Source organism: Mauremys reevesii, linkage group 1 (assembly GCF_016161935.1).
Source record: "Mauremys reevesii isolate NIE-2019 linkage group 1, ASM1616193v1, whole genome shotgun sequence".
Taxonomy (NCBI): domain Eukaryota; kingdom Metazoa; phylum Chordata; order Testudines; family Geoemydidae; genus Mauremys; species Mauremys reevesii.
The window spans coordinates 240,014,625-240,041,690 of record NC_052623.1 but is presented as its reverse complement, the minus strand read 5'-3'; the positions used below and the strand labels follow the sequence as shown (position 1 = coordinate 240,041,690).

General features: G+C 40.6%; 1 protein-coding gene and 1 long non-coding RNA gene across 4 annotated transcripts in view; one reads left to right on the top strand and one right to left on the bottom strand.

Annotated features, from left to right (window-relative positions):
- RASSF8 (Ras association domain family member 8) overlaps positions 1-27,066 on the top strand; it is a 134,250-nt gene that overhangs the window by 8,788 nt on the left and 98,396 nt on the right. The window lies entirely within an intron of this gene.
- Positions 384-26,359, bottom strand: LOC120379500. Its single transcript, XR_005587537.1, has 2 exons — positions 26,282-26,359; positions 384-545 (listed from the first exon to the last, which is right to left on the bottom strand). It is a non-coding gene; the product is annotated as an uncharacterized LOC120379500 (long non-coding RNA).

The window sequence follows — 27,066 nt, the reverse complement described above, 5'->3', positions numbered from 1 at the left end:
AACTGCTGACCTCAATATCTGAGCATCTTCAGTTGTTGTTATTACTGTTTGTATTACAGTAGCACCTGGAGGCCCAAGGTCACACAGCAGGTTGTAGCAGAGTCAGAAATAGAATTCAAGCCTCCCATTTGAGGGCCCCATTCATTATACCACGCTTTCTTTATCTGTTGTAAATCTCCTCTCCCACATATCTTCCAGGTCTCCGTTATCCGATTACTTATTTACTGTATAGTCTGCCTTTTATAATGTATGCTGAATCTTCTTAACCCCTTCACTGTTGATTCCACATTGCACCTGCTATTGTTATGTTAACACTTTTAATTAGTGCACTGTTGGTGTGCTCAGTGCTTTCAGCAGCACAGTCAATCCTTTCTGCTCTGATGTATCCTGAACTTTTTGCCATTTCTTTTACTAGGAGATGTACATAATATATATGGATAATTTCTTGAGCACCTCTTTTGTCATGGTCCTCACTTCCTCCAGTATATGTTCTCTCTTCTTCCTCTGAGGAGACTTGTTTATTTCTAGCAGGTCTTTCCATCCTCCTTTGAAAAAATTAAAGCAAAGAACATTTTAGCAATTTTTTCTCTTAGGTCCTTCACTGACCTTTTGTGTACTTGATAAAATTATGTTTTTCATTTTTCTGCGGTTTTCCTTTAATTTTCCACCTTTGTTTATTTTTCAAATCATTTCTTGTAAGTGTTAACTCGCTCCGTTTTACAACTACATACATGGTATTGTACCTCTTTGCCTTGAATTAATTTTAATTTAATACAAAAATTACTATGGTGTGTAAATATTTTCTGTATCTATTACTTTACATGCCACACAATAATATTGATCAATAATGATGGGTAAGAAACAGCATACATTTCCACTTTCACCTCCCCCAAATTAACCCTAGATCTTGAGAATTAACCCCATATCAGAGTGAAGAGCATTTTAATTAAAGCTATTTTGCAACCTCAGTTGTAGGACATGCTAATAAAAACAGATGAAAACTACATATCATAGGGTGACAAATGCAGAAGAAAATGGATTGGATGTGGTGGATTTCAGTGAAGGGGAAAATAAAATAGCAAATGAGATACTCATGGTATCTGGCAAAAAGTTATGACCGATTATTCATATCAAAATCACTGTTGCATAAATAGAAGGGGAATGTGGGGGAAAGAACCACTAAGTGTCAGGAATAAAAAATAAAATAAAAATAAACTAACATCAAAATTCAAATGCTAACATCTCCTCAGATAAAACATGAACTACTCTAAGAATAAATGTACACGTTTGGCTTAAGAAATCTCTAAGGAATTCTTCCCACTTACTGGATATTAATTACTGAACCTCAACTCTCACAAAAAAAAATTAAGCATTCTACTTGGAAAATAATCCTGAAAACTACTCTTAGAAAACTTTATATTTTAACTAAGCACTTTCCTATGTATTTTATTTACAGCTGTGAACAATGGAAAAATAAGAATCAGTTTCATCAGCTCTTATTTGTCCCATGACTTGGAATACCTGTGAGTCCTCAACTACAATAAAAGATTGATATGGACCTTAATTATACCAAAAAGTGACATTGTGTGACTATATGGTTCATAAGACTGGGAATGGAAGAAGCTATTAAGTTGTTCACCTCTAGGTCACTAGTTCAGATGCTACCTAGGTCAATATAATGACCAAACCTTGTTACCATTTGATTGCTGTCCTGCAATCAATGTCAAATTAGTTGGTCTCATTCAAGTCTATAGATTACAAAAATTGCCACAATTGTTTCATATTGATTCTAATATTGGTAGTCTCAGGAGAGAGGCATGGAAAATGAAATATACTTAATTCATGCTGAAAAACTGAGCATCAGACTTGATTTATGGAGAAGTAACAAATATTTTCCATTTAATAACCCTCATATTACTGAGCATGTACCTGCTCCCAGATCTGTCTCCCAGGCCTGTGATGCTTTTGTACCTCAATTGGCTTCAACGTGAGACAGTTTGTATGGACAATTTCCACTGGTTTGCACGCTCATGATTCTTGGGACAACAGGTTTATTAGGTAAACATGACTTAAAATCTCAGACCTACATCTTGAATGTAAAGGAGCTAGCTACATTTTTTCCAGCAACTGACATTTTTCATGAAAGAGCAAAGACATCTTTTCAATATGTCTGAATAACAATGAGAAGTTTTGCCCTTTCATTGAATTACAAACCTTTGTATGTGAGTAAGATTGCCCCAAATCATCATAGACTTTAATCAAACTGATCACAAGCTTAAGGTTTAACATATGTGAAAGTGTTTGCAGGATCATCCGTCTCAAACACATGGCTTCTGAGTTGTTTGAGAACTGCTCTTTCAGCCTGTCAGAGAGACAAGGTGCGTGAGGTGATATTTTTTTATTGGACCAACTTCTGGTGGTGAGAGACAAATTTTCATGCTTACACAGAGGTCTTCTTCAGCTCTGTGTAAGCTTGATAGCTAGTCTCTCACCAACAGAAATTGGTCCAATGAAAGATATTACATCACCCACCTTGTCTCTCTAATATCTTGGGACCAACATGGCTGTAACACTGCATACTTTCAGCCTGTTTGTCTAAATTTGTTCCTCTAGTCCAATTGCTTGTCTCCACTTTGTAATATTATAAAATATTTATTTTAATGTGTGAGTTGGGCAAAAGTGGATGACTAGATTTTGTGTAAGAGATGTTGGTATGGATATTTAAATATATGCGTTCAGGAAATGCTTTCAACTCTTGATACGCTCTTTAGATTTTCACCACTGAATGTGTCTGTAACAGACAATGTCCTTAGAGAACAGAGTACCTTCTGACCAGTTATTATCTGAGAGATTGTACAAGTATTTCAGATGTCTTGAACAACTTGTATTTTTGCTTTGGATGACATGATTTCAAATGAACCTCTCCATTGTTTGCCAGCATAACCAGTGTGAGTGAAATACCATACAATTATGTACTATTTTTTTAAGAAAGTAAATTTTTTTCTCTTGCTCATGTTCGCATGAAGCCATACAGCAGAAACCTCCTTTTACCTGCAATGTGAATGCAAATAGAAGTATAACAAGAAAGGAGGTTTATTCTGTGATGGCCAGGATATCTCACCCTCACTTTTTCCTGTCTGTTATGCCAGGAGGTTACTCCAGCTTTAAGGTGAAGGGGGTGGATAATGATGTCACAACTTGACAGCTGATGGGTTGTCTTCCCTTTTCCCCTATCATTAATTTGGATCTTGTTTCTTAAATAAATCAGAATACTGCATGTAACTCAGGCTCTGGCTGCGGGGCTAAAAATAGCGTTGTAGACATTCAGGCTTGGGCTGGAGCCTGGGCTTTGAGACCACCCCCTCTTGTTGGGTTTCGAAGCCCGAGCCCAAATGTCTACATTGCTATTTATAACCTGTAGTGTGAGTCCTGCAAGCCTAATTCAGTTGACTTGAGCTTTGAGACTCACTGTTGTGGGTCTCTCTTTTTTTTTTTTTTTTTTTTTTTTTGCAGTGTAGTCCCACGGGACTTGCCAAGGCCAAAAGGACCGTGTGTGAGACAGAACTGGGATCTGAAGCCTCATCTCTTGAGTCCTAGTGCAATGACTTTTAACCGCAAGGCCTTCTTTTCTTTGCTCATCCTCTGGTATAAAGTGTACAGTTGACCCAGTGTTTACTGACTGCAGACTGAAATGGTCTTTGCTGTTTACTGTTGCTTGCTAAACGTTAGAAGATGCAAACACCTAATGTTTAAACTGGGACATAGGGAGAGTCTGTACAGTGGGGTCCTGGTCCATGACTGGTGCTCCATGCACTGCCACAATATAAATAATAATTAGCATTGTAGAGAAATCATGTAAATCACATTTCCTCCCGCTTCCCAGCACTACTTTTGCAGATGACTATGGTCAGGTCAGCTGATGAATCTGTTCAATACTTTTCAACTGTTCAATGAAAGCAGATGCATTAAATTAACGACACAAACTTCAGGGCGTCTTGTACTTGGATAAGGGGTGGAAATAAAATAACACTGTGCAAGGAGGGGATGTGCTCTGTATTCATAACAGTAACTGTCTTCCTTTCAAATTGGCAGAACTTTGAGGAGAAATAAGTCAAGTACTTTCATGGGCTGTGGAAAGTACAATAAAACAAGCCGTGTGCCAGAGCACTGTGAGAGATCCCTGCCCGGGCAAACAAAACAAAGAACAATATTGAAACAGGTGATAAAACAGGAGACGTCTGGCTTGTACTTACAAAACAGCTTAATGATAATGGCAAAAGATAGCTGCCAAATTTCAGTCTCTTGCCCCCCCCCCCAAATTGGAACACTTTTTTCACAGATCCTAAATAAATGTTAAAACCTTAATTTCCTGATCATTAGTTGATTCCAGTTGTGTAACTACCACTTCTCTTTCTTCTCCCTTGGTGTGTTCTGTAGTGCTCATCACTGCATTATTTGAGCACTGAGCCACAGTTTTATGTATACACATTTATTGGTTTTGACTTTTGGTTAACTATGTTAGTCTACAGGGCCAATCATTAACAAATGCACATTCAGGCCAAATGTGAGATCATATCAGCAACATAAATTCTAGCAAGTGGTCTCTGTAATAAAGTAGAACTTTGCAAACATAAACATGGCTAACTTGTACTTTTGCACATATAAATGGTGGTCTCTTTCTGACTCTTACCAATATTTAATAGTAGAGTGCTGGTATGAGTTCACAAATTACTAAGATTGTTATTGTTTACAAAATATTTGACAGTAAATAAACTACAACTGTCAAAGTCTTGTGATTTGGTTGTTTTGTGACACAGCACATTTGAATTAGCACAGATGTGCTAATTTGCAGTCAATGTCCCTACCATTAGTGCAAATTAAGGAGGCTGTACTTTTTATTACTGCATTGTTAGTGCACCTTGTTGATCCTAGGTGTTACAATGGTGTTACTTTTACACACACGGCATTTGCCAATCATTGTAGTAGCTAGGCCACCAACTCCCTGTGCTGAAGCTTCTGCATTGTTTTTCCTGTGAGATGGAGTGCATTAAGAACTAGTAACCAAACCCTCAGTGTTATTTTGTATTGCATTTGACTCATGTATTGTGTGTATTACTATACTAAACTGAATTTGAGAATAATCTTGCAGAGTATAAGAATCCTCTTTTTATCATGAAAAGCTACTATCCATAGACCTCCTTTTTAAAACAGGAGGGTGAGTATTCCCATGTTAGACTGACTTCTGTAAACTAGTTTTTAATAAAGAAAATCGGACTTTCACTAATTATTGAGGCACTGTTGTTAACCTTAACATTTGCACTTAAGACTCAATCGAACACCCAATAAGATCAACTGAAGTCTTTCCATTAATCGTAATGGAGTTAGATTGAGTCTTTAAAGCAGGGATTAAACCTCTTTATATATGAATAATACAGTATACTCTGCCTAATCTTGTACAACTATTACTCTTTGAATGCAAACTAAAATACTACTCCTGCAATAAATTCTGTGCAGGCATAGAAGTCTGCCCATACAGAGCTCATTGTGAGGCTGAGGGTATGTCTACACTACCTACCGATTGTCAGGTAGTGATCGATCCCTGCTCGCTCTGCCGTCGACTCCGGAACTCCACCGCGCCCGAGAGGCGGAAGCGGAGTCGACAAGGGAGCGGCAGCAGTCGACTCGCTGCCAACCTCATGGCCAGGTAAATCGACCTAAGATACGCTGACTTCAGCTACGCTATTTGCGTAGCTGGCTTGGTCTGTCCCTGTCCCCGGCAGCAGAGCCCAGGCCCCTTGACTGCCACCCTGCAACCGCGCTTGCTCCTTGCCTCCCCTCCACCCCCCTCCCCGAACTCCTCCTGCCTGCGCCGCCCTGGAGCACCAGGTCTGGTGGCGCTATAGCCATGCCGCCCAGCTGGAGCTGTAGCCATGCTGCCCAGACCCTGGGGGAATTGAGGCAGGGAGGGAGGGGAGCAGAAGGGGAGGGGCCAGGGGCTAGCCTCTGTCCCACTCACCGTGCTGCTGGAGAGTTGGGCTGGCTCCTCCGCAAGCCTGTCCTGACCCTGTTCCCTGACAGGGACTTGGGGGACAGAGGGGAGAGTCCTGCGGGCCACATCCTGTAGTTTGCCCCCCTCTGGTACAGGGTGTAAATGTTGCCTTACCTTACAATTCCTTGATTAAGTTTTGGTATTGTGTGTGGTGGGGGGGAATAGTTGAGCAGCCTTAATTCTGAGTTAACTAAGTCTCGTTTTTTCATTTAAAATAAGAGCTTTGTATTAAATGAGCTGCTTGCACAGCATTAGCAGGTACATAGTCAAAGAATAGCTTTAGGTGTTGGATTATATATAACTCCAATAATTAGAAGTGTTTTGTTGGCATATGATTTTATGAACAAACATACACACTTTCTGTAAGATACTGTAACGTAAGAATTAAAAGTTGAGGTTTTAAAGTACTGAAGTATCTGTACACATCCATATAACAGAAAGGGGTGGGGGGAGTAAACAGCTGTTCGAATATCTCTGTATATATGGTATCTTCTGTAGACCAGTGAGCAAACTAAGGGTATGTCTACACTACCCGCCGGATCGGCGGATAGCCATCGTTTATCGGGGATCGATATATCGCGTCTCATCTAGACTTGATATATCGATCCCCGAACACGCGCCCGTCGACTCCGGAACTCCACTAGGGCAAGCGGCGGTAGCGGAGTCGACGGGGGGAGCCGCGGACGTCGATCCCGTGCCGTGAGGACAGGAGGGAAGTCGAAATAAGATACTTCCACTTCAGCTATGCTATTCCTGTAGCTGAAGTTGTGTATCTCTCATCAACCCCACCCCCTAGTGTAGACCAGGCCTAAGGAACCTAAACCTTTTTGTTACATCAGGCGCTACATATGTGTGGTACTTTAACTGCACTGATTTTGTTTGTGCTTGTACATTGTAGCTGGAATTGCCTGTACACTAGTGAAAGTGGGGGCAGTTTATAATCAGGCTGATAACACATTGTAATGTAGGTTTGGTTTAGGCACCCTAATCAGCTGACCTATCATGAATGATAAGCCAAACATCAGTGCTTTCACTTCAGCAAAATCAACCAACTCAGATTTCAAAATCACATGAAATCTGAGTTGGTTGATTTTGCTGAAGTGAAAGCACTGATGTTTGGCTTATCATTCATGATAGGTCAGCTGATGCTTTCCTTTCAATCCAGAATTGTGCTCTGTTTTCTTTGTTCTGACAGACCTGCCATTGACCCTTGATAAGTTATTTATGAAGAGGTGTTTTCACTTAGGATTAGGCATTTGCTTTGACTTAGTAAATACACTAAATGCATTTTCATTAACAAGGAATATGCAATGCAAAACTTAAAAAAAATGCATTGGTGCCTGGTTTATTGTGTTGACACTTTGGAATATGTTGGAAAATATACAAAACATTGAACTGTATTATATTTTGCCTCTCTACTAATTTAATAATTATTAACACTACCCCACAAAAAGTAAATTATAGGAACTGCATTGTTGCAGCGTATGCAAGCTTTTATCTTTAGGTTACTGGCTCAGATCTGGCCCGAGTTCATGATGTCTGAAATGTAGATTTGGTGTCCTGTGTTTTGAATTCTTAAAGGTTTCAGGTCCACTTCCTAGAAGAGAAGTGTGCACATCACAAAACTATCATCACAATTGGCTGTAATTGGATCCCCTTATTGGCCGTTTTATAAAGGGGAGCCAAGAATTTAATAGATATTTAGGGTAAATTACGCTCACTCTTAAAAATGGTCTTTCCAAGTTAAGATTGAGGTATATAAGCTTCCCCTCAGTACACACAACACTTCTATTGCCTGTGGTGTTCCTTCACTGTTGATAACCGGAGGGCTTCTAAGGCTGTCAGTTCAGCCCTTCCCATGGGCACCGTAGTACGTTTGTTAAAAGTTTCATGTAGGGGGAACCCTTCCTCTACCTCCAATTTTTTAGATAATGCTCAAATATTCCAGGAACTAAAATTCTTCATAGTGGGTGATACTTTGCTTCTGTGCAGCATCAGACAAGAGATTGTGTATTTAGGAGAGTTTGCTATAAATTATCACGTATTGAAATTCTCTATAAATTATTTAGGTGGACTTTTTTTTTTCTTGCCAGTCCTTGCTTTACTTAATACACGTATTAATTACACTGTATCTAATATTGGCTGCCTATATTGGCATTATATATTTTAAACAAAAGAAGAACGAGGAGCAGTTTAAACCCCCGTACTTCATGCATAAATACACCTAATTAATGCCATAATAAAGAGTCAAAAATATGGACACTAACGTAGAACAGAAGCAACAAGACCAATCTCGTAAGCAGGTGTGCTGCATGCTTGACCGGCGCTGCAGACAAGAAGGCAATTGCTAATAATGGATCCAAAATGTCAGGTCTGCTTATTCAGACACTAGTTCCTTTGTAAAAAGCAACACCCACTCTATTATTCATTGTGCAGGTTACAGACTGTTTCACAATCTCATGTGACAGCCAAGTCTGTCTTTTACCCACGATATCTTCTGCAGTTATAGACATGCCCCACTCCTTAGGCAACAAACTTTGGCCTTTCACAGCCACTGACTACAAAGTAGTAGTAGAACAGATATTTTAAACAAAATTATGGGAATATCTGATTGATGCCTTGTGATTAGTTTTATGTTGTTAGAACTCCGTTATGAAATTAATTTTCTAATGAAGCTGTGCTGGGATAGAATTTGTTAATAAAAGTAATGACACATAACTTTGAGAGAGAGTAATTTTAATGCAACCTTTGTGGATTGGTTAATCTTTCAGATGGAAATTCACCCTCTTCATCCTTTATATATGCACACGTTTAGTGACTTGAGAATTATGCTAGAGAAAAGTGACACTAGAGCAAGCAAACCAAACTAAAAGAGATTCATTTTTGCATTCCCTCTCACATTTGTCTGTAGAAAATGTAAGTTAGCAGAAAATTATGGAATTGAAGACTTGGGGCTCCTACCTATAAAAATCTTGGCCTAGGTTAGGCTCCAGAGCTATAGTTAGCCACTCTGGTAGGGTTTACAGACCCTGTGCTAAGGCTAAGGGAGTGGTAAAGCAATATTGGGCTAAAAGGCCCTGCCCCACAGAAGCTGCAGAGCATTCTCCACATGGAGGACCTGCTAAAAAGGGAACTCTGACAGTGAAATGGGGGTGGGGTGAAGAGGAGAGGCCCAGAAGTGGCATCCTGACTGCCTTCCTGCAGTCAGAGCAATCTACAAGGGAGGTGTCTGGATTGTGGGTAAGACCTGGCCAGGGCTTGACCCCTTTTCCCCCTGACCAGTTCTCCTGACAAAGGAGAACGACTAGACAGTGAAAGTTTGCTGGAAAGCCCCAGCTGATTATCTGAACTGTTGGGACACTGTGAGCAACCTTCTACTGAGAGGGAAACAGAGGGATGGGACTGTGCTCCAATATGAAGAGAACAGGGGAGGTAGGAAGTGGACTAGGGGAAACCAGTCTGATATATCCGCTAAGAGGGGTCTGAGACTCTCCCCACCTCTTTCACCTTGGGCACCTGGGCTGGGACCTGAGAGAGAGAGGGGGCTTGGTTCTTCCTACCCCTTTCTCCTCCTCCATCCAACTGAGAGGATGTAGGGAGGACTGGGGGATGACATCCTATAACTCACCAGGCCCTCTGACTGTCCAACAAGGCCACCCCAAGACAACCGCTTAGCTGTAGCCTGCCAGGCCCCCAATGAAGCCCACGACAGGCACCTAAATAAGTAGTCTGATCTTCAAAAGTGCTGAGACGCCTGTCTTTATGTACCCAATGCTGAAACTCTTGGCTCTGCATTTCTGGGTTAGAAGGCAGCAGATAAGTGTATTTTATAGAACCTAAAATGTTAATCTCCAGGGGAAAAAAAGGCAGTGGGCAGATGAAATACTCTGGCACCCTCTACTGATATTCATAATTATTGGCATTGGTAATACTGAGGTGCATGCTACCACTTTCCTTTTCTAAATGACAGGTAACTGGTGCTTCTAGCTGCTGGTGGAGTCACGAAGAGCAGCTGCTTTTCCAGCGTTCTAATCTCTTGCAGACCCTGTAAATGGCCAAGGCTTGATGCAGCTGTTTAAATTAGCTTCTAGTATAGGCAGTCAAACTGGCTGGTTTATTTCACTAAAAGTTAATCTAAAAATCCAAAAAAAAGAGACTAGCTGTGGAAACTTAAGGGAGGGATTTTCAAAAGCACTCAGCGTTGGTCTAACTGTTGAAATCTATGGTAAAACTCCTTTTGAGTTCAATAGGAGTGAAGTTATCCCAGTGCTGAGTGCTTCGGAAGTCCCACCCTAAGAATACAATGTAATGGAAAAATGACTTGCAATCAGAAGATGCCATAACAAGCCAGATTGCAATGCCATGCAAACAGATTTTTTTTCGTGTATGTGGTGCTGAAAAAACATGCCATTAGCTTAAATTTGCTTATCATTTCACTTGATTTTTGAGGCACTTGTGCATATGTCCTTCTAGAGAAGGTAATAAAAAGGATGATTTGGAAAGGCAGAGTAAGTGCTATAGGTTCTGTGGCTTTACCTTTGTAAGGTGATATAGACCCTGTACTTCCTTCTTTAAGCAAAATTGACTGGTGTGTGTGGGGGGGTACCTAATGATATCTTGAAATACTGTCAGGGTCCACAGCTGAAGGAATGGGAATAATGGGATAAAGGTTTGCAGTGAAGTTCTGGAAGTTGGAGAGAGTCAGGTGGAGGGTGCTTGTTACTGGGAGCGGGGGTGGGTGGGGGAGAGCAGACTAGTTGATGCAACATGAGCATTTGGAGGCCCCAAATTACTGTTCCAAGCACGGGCACTCAGTGAAACACAGGCAATTGGCATTTAACTAACTTTTTTTTTTAATTTAGCTTTAAACAACTGAGCATCCTTGCTGTTCTTTCCCATTCACAGATGTGTAAAGAGAAGCCCATGTCTTTTCAAGTTGCATTAGATGCTTCAAAATATATGTATCATGTTGCCTATGGAACCCTATTTATTTCTTTTTCAATGTACATTTTTCACTTAAGAATTTTACATACTCTTTGTGACAATTGAGGTACATCAGTTGTACAGCTTGCATTGTTTTTTGCCAATCTTCTTAAAATGAGCTAGGTTAAGATATCTATGTCTGACCTACAAGTGTTGGGATCTTATTTAAAAGAACCCTTCAGACATATCCAACTTCTTATGCTTTGTAGATTTATTTTGAATGGCTTTTCTTTCAGCATGCTAATTAGTTTAAAAGATATAATAAATATGCTTACCATTCTCTTCAGGACTCTTTGTGCTAATCAGATAAAATCAGACCAAAGAGACTGTAGCTTATTTCCTTGCTGGGAAGGTTACATGTTCTAGAAAGATGGTGCCTTTGCCCTTTTGAAAACATATCTGTCATGTATCTCTCAGGTGTAAAACAAATCTATGTTGGCATTCTACTTGTTCTGGGTCTATCTGTCTAAATGCTACAGCACAGATGGTTAATTCAAAAACAAGGGTATTAAGGCTGGGTAACTAAGTCTAATCCGCTAAAAACAGGGTAACTAGAACAGACTTCTGTGGTCAGAAAAAAGCTGCTGGGTTTGTTTTTTATTTAATATTAAAGTAAAATTCAGTGCTAGATGTAAATGCAAATTTATTTGATCAGAGTCCTTCATATTTTCACTGTTCTCGTAGCCTATGCCCTGTAACACTAACCTGCTTGCATAAAGTTTATCTTAGAGGTTTGGTGGGGGGCGGGGGAGAGGAGAAAGGATTAGTCAAAATCCCTCGCTTGTCTAGACTTGCTCATGTGGTCCAGGGATTTAAAAATAATTAACATAATAAATTGGGGGAATGCTTGTTGACACAAAATGGTTTTGAGGTACATTGGTACCTAAAGGTTCTCTTCAACTTGCAACACTGCTAAAAAAATTTTTTTTTGGTTGGGTTTTTTTCTCTCTCTCTCCTTCTGAGTTACCCATTCAAATTGTCATTGAAATGAAAGGTAGAAATAAACAAAATGTAAACTTTGGGCAGAGACAGCCTTGGATTCACAGGCAAATGCATTGTAATAATAATTTTACATACTAGTGCTAGATTTTGAGACCCAAACTGACCATTAGGATCACTTAGTCTGATCTGCTGCGAAACACAGAATAGAACATAGAATTTCACTGCATTATCCCTACATTGAGCCCAATAACATAAAGATCTATATTTTCCTTGCACAGCAATACAAATGTTAAAGCACATGTTCTGCATCCCAGGTAATACCATGGGCAACCAAATGCAGTGCTGTGTTACACTAAGCTGATGCATAAAGCCGGATTGTCTTGTCATGTTCTGTGCTAACAGTGGGCCTAATCCTGAGGAGTTAAATTGTATATTTAATTTTTCAGAATTTGTGATCTGTTCATTATTTAAATATAAATGTGGAATTGGTACTTAGGAAAGGTGCCAGACTGATGCGTGAAAACTGAAGCACTCTATCCATTCGAACATAAGAATGGCCATACTGGGTCAGACCAAAGGTCCATCTAGCCCAGTATCCTGTCTTGCACCTGGCATTGGCCACTGTTGGCCCAGAGGGAATGAACAGAACAGGTAATCATCAAGTGATCCATTCCCTTTCCCAGCCCATTCTCAGCTTATGGCAAACAGAGGTTAGGGACACCATCCCTGCTCATCCTGGCTAATAGCCATTGATGGACCTATCCTCCATGAATTCATCAAGTTCTTTTTTGAACCCTGTTATAGTGTTGGCCTTCACAACATCCTCTGGCAGGGAGTTCCACAGGTTGACTGTGTTGTGTGATAAATACTTCCTTTTGTTTGTTTTAAACCTGCTGCCTGTTAATTTCATTTGGTGTCCCCTAGTTCTTGCGTTATGAGAAGGAATAAATAACACTTCCTTATTTACTTTCTCCACACCAGTTATGATTTTATAGACCTCTATCATATCCCCCCTTAGTTGTCTCTTTTCCAAGCTGAAAAGTCCCAGTCTTACTAATCTCTCCTCATATGGCAGCCGTTCCATACCCCAGTCATTTTTGTTGCCCTTTTCTGAACCTTTTCCAATTCCAATATATCTTTTTTTGAGTTGGGCAACCACATCTGCACACAGTATTCAAGATGTGGGCGTACCATGGATTTATATTGAGGCAATATGATATTTTCTGTCTTATTATCTGTCCCTTTCTTAATGATTCCCAACACTCTGTTCGCTTTTTTGACTGCCGCTGCACATTGAGTGAATGTTTTCAGAGAACAATCCACAGCAACTCCAAGATCTTTCTTAAGTGGTAACAGCTAACTTAGACCCCATAATTTTGTAAGTACAGTATAGTTGGGATCATGTTTTCCAGTGTGCATACTTTACATTTATCAACATTGAATTTCATCTGCTATTTTGTTGCCCAGTCACCCAGTTTTGAGAGATCCTTTTGTAGCTCTTTGCAGTCTGCCTGGGCCTTAACTATCTTGCGTAGTTTTTGTATCATCTGCAAATTTTGCAACCTCACTGTTGACCCCTTTTTCCAGATCATTTATGAATATGTTGAATAGGACTGGGCCCAGGACAGACCTCTGGGGGACACCACTATTTACCTCTCTCCATTCTGAAAACTGACCATTTATTCCTACCCTTTGTTTCCTATCTTTTAACCAGTTACCAATCCATGATTCCACTAATTGAATCTATCTCCCCATGTTAAGTATCCTCACACCTTCTATGGGTCATGTCGATTATCACTTTAAAAGTTTTTTTTCCTCCTGCTGATAGCTCATCTCAGTTGATTGGCCCCTTACAGTTGGTATGGCTACTTTCACCTTTTCATGTTCTCTGTATGTATAAATATCTTCTTGCTGTATGTTCCAGTCTGTGCATCCGATGAAGTGGGCTGTAGCCCATAAAAGCTTATGTTCAAATAAATTTGTTAGTTTCTAAGGTGCCACAAGTACTCCTGTTCTTTTTGCGGATACAGACTAACACGGCTGCTACTCTGAAACCAATCCACGAGAGAACCTTCCCTCTTATCCCATGACAGCTTACTTCGCTTAAGAGCCTTTGGTGAGGGATCTTGTCAAAGGCTTTCTGAAAATCTAAATATATCCACTGGATCCCCCTTGTCCACATGCTTATTGACCCCCTTCAAAGAAATCTAGTAGGTTGGTGAGGCATGATTTCCCTTTACAAAAACCATGTTGACTCTTCCCCAACAAATTATGTTCATCTGTGTCTGACAATTTTGCCCTTTACTATAGTTTCAACCAGTTTGCCCGGTACTGAAGTCAGGCTTACCGGCCTGTAATTGCCAGGGTCACCTCTGGAGCCCTTTTTAAAAATTGGCGTCACATTAGCTATCCTCCAGTCATTTGGTACAGAAGCTGATTTAAATGATAGGTTACAGGCTACAGTTAGTAGTCCTCCAATTTCTCATTTGAGTTGGTATTCACTCGAGTTCTGAAGCATCTGGTCCCGGTGATTATTAACATGTACAGCATGGACTGCAATAGAGTAAAGTTGGCTGGGTAGTTTGAGTCCCATTACACTTGAATAGCCTGAGGGTAGGATTAGCCTTAGGTTTCAGTCCTTGTCAGCAGGGAAGTTCACTTTATTTGTTTGAAACATAGCAAGTTTGCTATGGAACTTTTTTATAAAATGTTTCAACTAATATTTTAAAATTGATTATTACCTTGTGATTTCTTTAAGAAGCACTCCATTTAAAAACTTTAATTCTGCTTTTTATTTCTAGCCAGGTCCAAGGCTGTTTCTCAGTGACAGGTTTGTAAGTAGCCTACATTTATCTACAATACCCTGACTCTTCTGAAGGTAGCTGTTTTGAGGGTGCCATCTCACTCTTTCTTCTGACTCCCCATAGTCCCTTAACAACTAGTATTATAGACTTCAGGAGCTGTAGCAACCTGCATTGCAGTTGGCAGGAACAGTTTGCGTGGGATGTCGGGAAGTAAGTCTGTCTTTCTGCAAATGGCTGGAGTGCGAGTTACAGTTGTAACACCTCTGTAAATAGTTCTCTTAATAAAGAGCCCATTTAGTTTTAGAACCATGGTGTCTTATTACCCAGCATATGGTACATGAACTAGAAGCCAGACACACTGTTTGCAAAGTGGTATTTCAGTTGTCAATGAGCAACTTGCAGATGAAATTGACAAGCCAGTTCTTTAACTTGCAGCTAGGGTCTTCTGTTTCCATTTCTGAGAAAATTCAGATTGGTGAAACCAGGATAAGCATTTTCAGCTTTTGCTTAAGAATCTTTCATGGAGATAGACTCAAAAAACCTCCAGGGCCTCTGCCAATCTGCCCTGGAGGAAAATTCCTTCCCAACCCTAAATATGGTGATCAGTTAAACCCTGAGCATGTGGGCAAGACTCACCAGCCAGCACCCAGGAAAGAATTATCTGTAGTAACTCAGATCCCATCCCATCTGTCCTTGTTCGCCCCCCAGCAAAAGCTAGGAGCCAACCAGCTGTGACATATGCTCCCACCACCTGGCCTCTCCTCGCCACCTCCAAACATGGCAGCTACAGAAAAGAGGATGCAGGGGGCTCCCAGGGTTTGAAGGCCCGAGTTAGGAAGTTTTGAACGCAGGCACTCCAGGGTGGGAAGGAACAAATGATGCTTGCTGGGGGCACACCAGGCTGCTTGTGATTTATACAAGTTTTGTGTGACACAATACGTTTTTCTAAGTGAAAGTTGGAACATACAGGACCAGCCCCAACACCCAAAGACCAGTCCTCAGAGCAGCTGTCTTTGCCACAGAGTCTCTTTCACTTAGAGTCCTTTCCTCTAGCCCAGAGTATTCAAAGTGTTAAGCTTTTGGACACAGTACTGGGGAGGTGCGGGGGAAGAGGGAATGCCAGTCGTGCCAGGCACGTGATCAGAGCTCCAGGTAGGACAGCTCATTCTGCCCCTGTGGGCTAAGCACCCTGAGCTTTGTGTTGTTCCAGACCACAGTGAAAAGGCTAAGGATGGCCAGCAACGTCTTTATGATTAAAAAAAATTCCAGAGTTCTTCTGTTACTATGCAACTCTGGCTACCAGTGGGCTATCTTAGCAATAAAAACAATTGGGTCATAATGTGTTAGTGCCTTTGTGTCTAGTGGGACTAGTAACAAGGTGACTTTCAGTTTACCACTGTTTGAATTTACAATGTAATATGAATGGAATGCTAGCTGCTTATAACACACGTAACTATTGCCCTATCAGTGCTCCAGAATCTGCCAGCTAAAACACAGTAGTATTTCTAGAACATCACTGGCTGTCTAGTATCACCATGGCCAGTTTGATACTATTGCTTTATGATTTGTGAGCGGATGCCCATCTCTGTGAGTGAAAATGGGAAATGTAACAAATAATGAATTGATGGGTCAGAGGTCTTATTAATTTAGCTGCTACTCCTAATTCCCAGGGAAATGGGCGTGGGGTCAAAAAATACAAGGAATGTAGGGTTTTGTTTTAGGCTTTTAAATCTTTGTGTTTTGAAGACCCAAAGTCAATTTCCATGGAAATGGAAAGTTTGGTCTTTCACTAGTCAGCTGCAGCAGCTGACTGCTTGCCTGTAGAAAGTTTATAAAGTGTTGTTTTTCTACACTATAGCTATAGGCTTTCAGCATCACAGACTAATAGTGTTGGTACAGCAGTGTTACATGTTTTAGTGGAGGCCTGGAAGGGTACCTGGAATGCTTTCATTTCTATTTCCCCCCTCTGTTTTCGTGGAATGCAAATCTGGTATCTAAATATTCAGAGTTTTTGCCAAGTAATCACCTATTTGTATTTTTCTGTAAGTTCTGTTTGATCCTTGCATTACACAGAGGTGTGTGCATGCATGTGTATATGTACATATATTACTGTTACTACTCTTGTCTTTTTCTTAAAGCCTTTGGTTCAGTTTAACTGTATGACTCTTTGATACCTGTCTGAATTCTGATTGCCTTCCCTGTCCAAACAGATTTGACACCACTAAATACTGATGTAAAATGGACTGATACTGAAGAAGAGCTTTGTGTAAGCTCAAAAGCTTGTCTTTCGCCAGCAAAAGTTGGTCCAATAAAAGTTACTACCCTCACTCACCTTGTCTTTCTAATATCCTGGGACCCACACAGCTATAGCAACACTGCATGCTAGTATACAGTGGCAGAAATGGTTTTATCTGCACCAAGTGGGTAACACCAAAAGCAGGTGACAGAAATCTATCTTCCAGAAAAAGCAGTATAGGAAATGATCCCTTTAGATGGCTCCTACAACGGAATGGTGGATATGTTCTCTGGGATATCGATAGAGAATATTCTTGTATTCTGTTAATGATAAAACTCTACTGTACAAGGCAAGAGTTAACCAGAGAAACTTGGCAGGCTTCGTTTATGAATGAGTGACTCTCTGTTAGTTTTGTGGGTAAGGTAGCTATTCTAATCCCTTCTTCAGGTTCAGGATTGTCATGTGACCAGTTGCCACTGCTCACATTTTTTTCCAGTTACCTTGGAATGCTATATCTGTGACCTCTGCTGTCACATTGAGATGCATTTGTGCCCATGAAAGTCATTATAGTTACTGTTTGAAAGTAATTAACCGTTACATAGGGGGAAGAGAGGAAGGGTATAATATGTAAAGTATATAGGGCATATTACAGTGAAGTTGATCCAAAAGCTAAAATGATAAAAGTTTTAGTGGTAATCATTGTGCTAGTCTACTTATCTGTAGCAAGTACATTCATTTTTGAGTGGGATAGTGGTGTGGGGAATGGGAGTTCTCATTGGACAGTTTCATTTTATATCCTTAGTCCTTGATATTGCAAAAGGTGCTATCCATGTAGAACCCCAGTGAAACCAATGCAGACACAGTGATCTCCCTACATGGAGCTAATTGCAGGACTGAGGTGTTAAATTCTTAATTCTTCAGGATCGGGACTATCCTGTGTAAATGAGGTTAGGATGTGAATGCTTCTAAAATACAAATGATTCTAGCAATTTATAAATACAAACTAGATGTCAGAGTGCTCCCCTTACTTTTATTGGCCCAGTGGTATGACAATTTGAAAAGTGAAAAACCATTTAAATAAGCAATAACATTTATTTGAAAATGTAATTGTGATTGGCATCTTTTTAGTTAGCCTACAGGAAGGTGCCATCTTACTTTTAAAAACACAAGATTAGGATAACTCTAGGACAGTGTATCTTACAGGTATTTTAGCAAGAAGGTGTCTGCCATGATTTAGGCAAGCAAATACCATTTGTGATTAAAATTTAATTTTACACAAATATCAGTTTATTCATAGGCAGTGAATCCTGCCTTTTGAAATTTGCAGTCTGGTAGGTTGAGTGGAAAATATAGGGGGCCAGGGCTGGCCTTGCCATGAGGCAAACTGAGGCAACCACCTCAGATGCCAGACTGGGGGCGGGGGGGGGGGGGGGGAAAGAGGGTGCCACTAGGACCCAGAGTGTAGAAAATTGTCTGCTGGTGGTGCGTATGTATTCTCTCTGCTCTAGATGCACAGAGATGGTGGAGTGCTGTGCTGGAGGAAGCACGAGAAAAGGTGAGAGGGAATAACAGAAAGCAGCAGGAGCTGCAAGGGGAGAGAGGAGGAAGAGCCTATTTTATGTACCTCTCTAGTACCCCCAGGAGCCTGGACTGATTAACACCAGCTTCTCAGGGAGCTTCCTGTTTCCTGCTGCTTCCCTGAACCCACTTGAGGAGAACAGGCAGTCAACTGAAGTAGTAGGAGCCAGTTAGGCCCTTAAGACGCTGATATCTTCCCTCACTCAGGCCCTGCTACCAGCCTGCTTATTTGTCCCCTTCAATTGAGTGTTGAGAGCCACTATAGCTGGTACAGAACATCAGTCATAAGTGAAAGAAAAAAACGCCCCTCTGGGGCAGCATTCAGAAAAAGCAAGCAAAGGAAGCTTTTCTAGCTAAGCAAGAAGGAGTTCTCCTGAGATACATAGACATAAATGTTCACGGTGAGCCTTCCAGCCCCAGTGAGGATGAGAGTGGTGAGGAGATGCCTGTTCTTCCAGTTAGTCAGAGTGCAGGTGACCTGGCAGCTACTGCAGCATCCATATCTCCATCTCAAATGGATGTAAGCATTCCCATTCCTGAAGAAAAGTGTAGATCAGAGTAGAGTGTGGTGGAGGTGCAAGAAACAGCTGCTGTTGCTGAGTTTAGTTCCTTAAGTCTAGATGATCCAGGACTGTGGACACACTTGAGCAGTAGCCTGAGGGACTTCCTTGTACTGCACGGGCCACAGCAAGTGAAAAACTTCATGTTCCCCAAAGACAATGAAAATAGAAGTTTCCATCCAACACGTTACTGGTGTGAAATCCCCAATGGTGACCAAGTGGAGAGGCCATGGCCTATGTACTAAAAACCTCAGAATGCTGCATACTGTTTTTGTTGCAAACTCTTCCAGTCTAATATTCCAGCTGCATTTTGTTCTACAGGAACAAAGGACTGCAAAAATCTGGCTAGAAATCTGGCATGCCATGAGAAGGCAGCAAATCACCAGAGAGCATTCCATAGGTTGAAAGAGCTTGAGCTGAGACTAAGGTTGAAGGCCACCATAGATGATCAGCATCAAGAGAAGATTGCATCAGAGTCTCTTTACTAGCAAAATGTTCTGAAAAGGCTCATTGCCATTGTGAGAATGCTTGCTACCCAAAACCTAGCACTGCATGGCACTTCAGATCAGCTGTAAGTGCCAAACAATGGAAACTTCCTTAAAATTGTGGAGCTGATGGCTGAGTTTGATGCTGTACTCCAGGAGCATCTAAGAAGAGTCACCACCCAAGAAACGTACACATACCACTACCTTGGAAAAACACTTAAAAATGAGATCATACAGTTACTGGCAACAAAAGTCAAACAGAAGATTGTGGCAGATCTGAAGTCGGCAAGATATCCTTCTGTTATTCTGGACTGCACACCTGACATCAGCCATATGGGAATAGATGACTTTAATGGTGCATTTTGTAACAACCACAGAACCTAATGAAAATGTCCCTGCAATGGTGACTGTCGGAAAGCATTTTCTAGAATTTATTGACATTGATGATACTACAGGAGCTGCTATGACAAATGTGCTTCTTAAAAAGCTGGAAGATATGGGGATTGCGATAGCTGACATGAGAGGTCAGGGCTACGATAATGGTGCCAACATGAGAGGAAAGAACAGAGGAGTGCAGACACGGTTCCGAGAGTTAAACCCTCGAGCTTTTATTGTCCCATGCAGTTCTCATTCATTGAACTTGGTGGTCAGTGATGCAGCCTCAGCTTCTAGTTTTTTTTTAATGTAATTCAAAGCATCTATGTTTTGGTTTGTTTTTTTTCTGTATCAACTCATCGATAGCAAATTTTGAAACATCTGGGAACATCTTCTCTGACACTAAAGCCACTGAATGCTACATGATGGGGAAAGTTTGAGTGGAGGCAAGAGAGCCTATCAAACATCAAATTGGGAAGACAGATGATGCCATAGTTGCCATTATGGAGGATAATGCTATGACAGGAACTGTTTGTGGGAGAACAGTGGCAGAGGGAAATGGAATCACCAGAAACATACATAACTTCAAATTTCTGTGTGGTTTAGTGTTGTGGCATGACATACTTTTTGAGCTCCCCACCTCAGGTGCCAAAATGTTGTGGGCTGGCCCTGTAGGGGGCAGTGGAAAATATTTAATGTAGTGTCAGATGAAGGCCCTGATCCTTCAAAGAGATTCATGCTGAGATAGATCATGGTGCCCACATGGAGCACCAATGAAGTCATTGGGGTGCCGCATGGACACAGATGTCTGCCTGGGCTTTATATTTCTCTTTGCTGTCGTAGGGCTCAAATTACTTACTCTATTGACTGTTTTCACTTTGTGTCAGTGAACTCTATGTATCCGAGATTGTTCTTTTCCTTCCTTCTCTGTGCAAGGTACAGCATTCTCATTCGTTTTATACTGTAGGACTGGCTTTTTCACCCCTTCCGTTAATCCCGATTTTCATTTTGCCTACTGCTTTAGCTGCAGTGCTGCACATTTCTGCAGCCTTTAGAAAGGGCTCCAAATACTGTCAAGTTATGCTGCCCTCAGAATATGGCGAGTCACTTCTGTGATGCTGTCAGCCCTCACGAGCTGGGAAGGAAATTCAAGGTCGGTTCTGGAACACAAAGGACTTGCATTGTCATATGCACAAACTTATTAGAACTCCAAAGTACTCGGGCATAAAAATGCAAATTTTAGCATGAGATGATAGCAAAATGATGGGAGTTTTGGCAAGTGCATTTTTCATAGGATTTTGGGGTGTGGGATTGGGGTAGAAAGAGCAGGAAAAAAATGGAAGTGAATGTGTGTTACTACCTGTAAAGACTAAATGTAGCCAAGAAATCATGGTTTTTATTATGAAGAAATAGCATTGTAGGTTTAAAATATATTTACATATTATCTGGCAGTTATTTTTGTCCTCATTCCAGCAGTCATTAAGTCTGAAATGTAGTGGAAAGTAAGCTTCTAAAAAGGCAGATTAGTCACTGTGTGCACACTCAGTATATTTTGGGTACCTGCAAGTACTCCCAAAGTAACTGGCATACTTGTCATCGCTCCTAATTGCTGTGACGCTTCTACTTTTTAGTCATTCCTGGAAGTCCCACTTCTACAGGCAATATAGTCTTGGCCCTTTTAACATTCCACCTCTCTTATGAGGTTTTCCTGCCTTAAAGATGAATTCAGTTGAATAACACTGAGATCCTGAATAGAGCTTGTACAATGCATGAAATGTATTTCTTGCATGACAAGATGCTTTTAAGGGCCATGACCCTGATGTCTGTGACTACAGTCATGATTGCCTTGTATGGTGCAGTGAGAGTGCATTTTTCTGTTCACTTCTCATGACCTGTTGCAGAAGTGAAAATGAATGTGTCCCTCTTCTAGTTGCTGGTATGCATTTTTTCCATATTACATAATGACCAGGTAGTTTAGCACAACTGGCATCTCCAGTCAAGAATTCTATTTATAGTATGTATATTGCACATTAGAATTGAGTTGCATGGATAGAACTGTACAGATATGCTTATACAATGTCAGCCCAAAATATCTCCAGGCCTTGTTATTGGTCTTTCACTTCAGTGAACACTAAATTCATCCACTCAAAAGGAAAAAAATAGGATAAAATTAACTAGTTCTGTGATTGGATGAGTTGCTCCTGACTGCCTGAAACATGGGATTCTACACAGAGTTTGTAAGTAGCTGTACACTATCATCATGGTTTATCTGCTAGGTTTGGACCTAGCAAAGTAAAATGTAATTGCAGCAACATCATTAAATAGAAAGTTTGAAGTGACATTTTGTCAATTTTGCCACATCATCAATGGATACAAAAACTATTAACGTACACGTGTAATTGTATTAGGTTTCTGGTATCACTGGTAAACTTCTTGTTTACTAAAAGTATTTGGCTCTGTGACCTACTCTTGGGGGTAAATTATTCATCCATGTAATTCTCAACTAGGTCTGATTTCTATACCAGTAATTGTCTGTCTGACCTAGTCCGTGTCCTGATTCCTTTTAGCAGCATTGAGGGGTTATGTTGCAAATTAAGTAGCACTTCAGTCTCTAATCCTTACAGCTGAAAGTGATATAACTCACTAGAATCTATGGTACCCTCCAAAACTTACTTATGAAAATATTTAACCCTAAACTTTTCAGTACTAGGAATTTATATTTTCCTGCCCCAGAGCTGTTATCAGCAATGTGCATGCCAGGAACCAGCAGCACACATGAACGGACAAATATAGGGCCTTGTATAATACTTATGTCATCATGGAGCTGACAGTGAAGAAAAACTCTCAAGCCAGTTTGTCATCTTGAAGATTGATATATTAGCAAGTTTGGGGCTATGTAAAGATGCTTTTTCCCACTATTTAGTGGGACTTAAATATTTGTTGATGCTTCTTTATTTTTAATATTTTAGGATTTATATTTGATTAAACTTGGGTTTTTTGTATGTGGTAAAATGTCTTCTCATATTTTGCTAAACTTAAGAGCAGATATAAAACTGGGAAGCTCTTGCTGGTTTTCTCTAGGAGCTGTCTTGAATGCATACAAATGCACACGACGTTACATATAACTGCAAGTCTTGCACTCTTCCTTCCAAGCAGCAAAAACTGTCGTCTTATTTTTCCCCCTCCTAGTTACAGCTCTTCTGTCAGTGAGCATTAGAATAGTCTATTCACACCTAGGATCAAAGACTTGTGTGTGTTGGCTCTCTGACTCATTAGCTCCCATAACTGCACACTCATGGGATTTACACAAATCTATAAATCGCATTATAAAAATAGCCTTTAGTCAGCTGTTCAACAGAGGGAGTCACTTTTAATTATTATTTTAGTACTTCATAATAAATGAAGCTGTTTTTTTTGTTTTTTTTTAAATCACAACTTTTTTCCACTGAGACTATACAAACAGTTTTCAACACATAATTGCATATGGTCTTGGGGCAAATGTGCATTTTTGAGCTTGTGTGATAATGGCTAACAGAATCAACAAGTCTGCCAAATGACTCTTTCCAGAACTTTCCAATTGCTGTTCTATGGTATACTGTCCTATTAGAATTTAATGTGAACACTATGTCAAAGAAAGCCTAGAGATAAATATCGTAAAAATTTTAAATGACTCAAACTGTACCATAGAATCTCTCTGGGTAGAAATTCCATGCTTGAATAGGGTATGGCAGTAGGAATGTATTACCAACCACCTGATCAGAGAGATTAGAGAGGCTACAAAAATAGAAGACTCAACTATCCCCCTATTGACTTGGGTACATGTCATCTCAGGGTGGGATGCAGAGATTAAATTTTTAGATTCTATTGATGGCTGCTTCTTGGAGAAGCTAGTCCTAGAACCCACAAGGGGAGAGGCAATTCTTTATTTAGTCCTAAGTGGAGCACCGTAACAGGTCCAGCAGGTGAATGTAGTTGAACTGCTCGGTAACAGTAACCATAAGGTAATTAAATTTAACATCCTTGTAGGAGGGAAATACTGAAGAAACCGTCACATTTAAACATCAGAAAGGACAGCTATACGAAAATGAGGAAGCTAGTTAAATGGAAATTAAAAGGAATAGGCATGAGTGAAATGCCTGCAAGCTGCATGGTAACTATATTTTAAAATACCATAATAGAGGCTCAAACTAAATGTGTAACCCAAATTAAAAAAAAAAAAGCTATAGTAAGAGTACTAGAAAAATGCCACCATGGCTAAACAACTGAGTAAAAGAGGCAATGAGAAGTAAAAAGACGTCCTTTAAGAATTGAAAGGAGAATCCTACTGAGGAAAACAAAAAGGAGCATAAACTCTGGCAAGTCAAGTGTAAAAGTATAATTAGGCAGGCCAAAAAGGAATTTGAAGAGCAACTAGCAAAAGACACAAATGAACAGCAATTTTTTAAAGTACATCAGAAGTAGGAGACCTGCCAAATCAGTGTGGTACTGGACAACTGAGGTACTAAAGGAGCACTCAAGGAAGAGGCGGCCATTGTGGAGAAGCTAAATAAATTCTTTGCATTGGCCCTATGGTCTGACCCAGTATGGCCATTCTTATGTCCTTTTAATCTTCACAGTATAATCTCTGTCTTTCTCTCTCAAATGATGGCCTCTATTGTTTGAGCTGCTCATCCCCTCTCTTTAAGGGTACATTGGTCTGTGATTCTGCTTTCTTCTACAGTAACTCCTCACTTAACATTGTAGTTGTGTGCCTGAAAAATATGACTTTAAGCGAAACAATGTTAAGCAAATCCAATTTCCCCATAAGAATTAATGTAAATGGGAGGGGTTAGGTTCCAGGGAATTTTTTTTCACCAGACAAAAGATATATAAAGTTTTAAACAATTCAATACTGTACACAGCAATAATGATTGTGAAGCTTGGTTGAGGTGGTGAAGGAAGAGGGAGGGATATTTCCTAGGGAATGCCTTACTGCTAAATGATGATCTAGCTTTTGGCTGAGCTCTCAAGGGTTAACCCATTGTTAATGTAGCCTCACACTCTACAAGGCAGCACGGATGGAGGGAGGGAAGACAGCTTGGCAGAGAGAGACACAGATTGCCCCTTTAAATAGACTGACCCCACTCTAAGTACACTGCCTTTTTAAGTAGATCAGCAAGTTGAGACAGCAGCTGCTCCCAGGAAGCGCTCTCCCTCACGAGCCCTGTCATGTTCTCCCCCCCAGTCATGGAGATGGGGTAAGTGGGGTACAGGAGAAGGGGGAAAGGGGACACCCTGACATTAGCCCCCTTCTTTCTTCCCCACCCCCCCAGCACAGCAAGCAGGAGGCTCCCAGGAGCAGCTCCAAGGCAGAGGACAGGAGCAGCACGTGGCAGTGGTGGGAGGGACAGCTGAACTGCCAGCAATTGATAGCCTGCCTGGTGGCTGCCGCACAGGGAACTTAGGGGAACGGGAAGCTGACAGGGGGAGCTGATGTAGGGGCTGCCAGTCCACCCTGATTACAAGCCCCTACCAGCTTAACTCCAGCAGGCTGCTCTTCCTGCAAGCAATGGACAAAGCAGATGGTTGCCAAAGGATGTTATAAGGGAGCATTGCACAACTTTAAACAAGCATGTTCCCTAATTGATCAGCAATGTAACAATGAAACAATGTTAACTGGGATGACTTTAAGTGAGGAGTTATTGTATAACCTTTCCCCTTCCGCTGACCATTTTGGGAAAATAATCCTAAAGTTGGTTTGAAAGCCGCAGACTGAGGGCCAATAAACACTGATTCCATACTTGTTAGAGAAGACTTAATTCAATGTATGTCTTGGTGTAAGGACAGCATTGGATTATGTGCAGATTCCTTCCTTCCTTCCCTCTGCTTTAATTGAAAGTAGAGTAATTCATCTGTCCCCATTTTCCGCTACAACAAAGCTTTCGTCATGAATGGATGATGATAAACAGGTCTTAGCTCCATAATCAACCTTCAAAATTGCCTTGAAAATAATGTCACCATACTGTAACCTTACTCTGCAGTTTATCCAATGAGTTATCTGGATGCACTCTACCACTGGCTGCATCTTAGTTATTTTTCACAATGACCCCCAAATTCATTTTCAAGAAGGATATTTTGTGCTTCTCCAGGCAGCATAGCTATTTGTTGCCAATTTAGGTTTAATGCCACTTATTTTGTATTTCATTTTAAGGTTTAATGGGATGCCCTCCAGAATAAATCACTTATAATGAGGTGTGTGTATGTTGTCAAAGGCAATTAATTTGTACAACCTTGAGTAGGGTCCTGATGTCTTCCAAGAAAGCCAACTTGGTGAGATAGGAATGCATGTTTTTCTGTACTGTTAGTTGTCATGGAAACCTGCATTAAAGCACTTCCTGGAATACTAGGGATGAAGAATGTCTTTGACAGTAAACATTCCAATTGCTTTCGTCCTCCCTATAACCTAACACTAGCATTTCACAACGTGGAAAAAATTGGTTTAAACTTTCACAAAAATATTGTAGGATTCTCAGTGTGTTGTTTGTGTAGTCATTTGCCAGTGTGTGCTAACCAGAGTGACTTCAGATTAGAGTTTTTGATATTGGTTTATATGTATGGTTTAAAATTTAATATGTTTTCCCATCTTTCATCTTTAACTACTTGTTTTAACAGCGTTATTAACAGCTGGATAAAATATTGAGAGGCAGAATTCTGGCTTTGATCTGTTTCCTTCCCAAGTTTTTCTGTTGATGGGGAAACTTAATTACTTCCTTTTTTGTGAGTAAATTTGGTACGGGATTAAATTGATCTAATGGCTGTGATTAGAGTGAGAGAGAGAGAGAGAGACTGTGTGTACAGATGTTACAATATAAATTCCCCATATACTTCTGCCAACACACCACAAACCTGACCTGTACCAAGCCTGCTAATAATGTCCACTGCCCCTTTTTTGAGTGAAACTGCCATTGATACCTTCAGGTATGCAATGATGTGCAGTGGATCATTATACTCCTAAATGTACATTAGGTTCTTCTATGCAGAATCACAGCCATATTAGGAAATAATGTATTAAAGC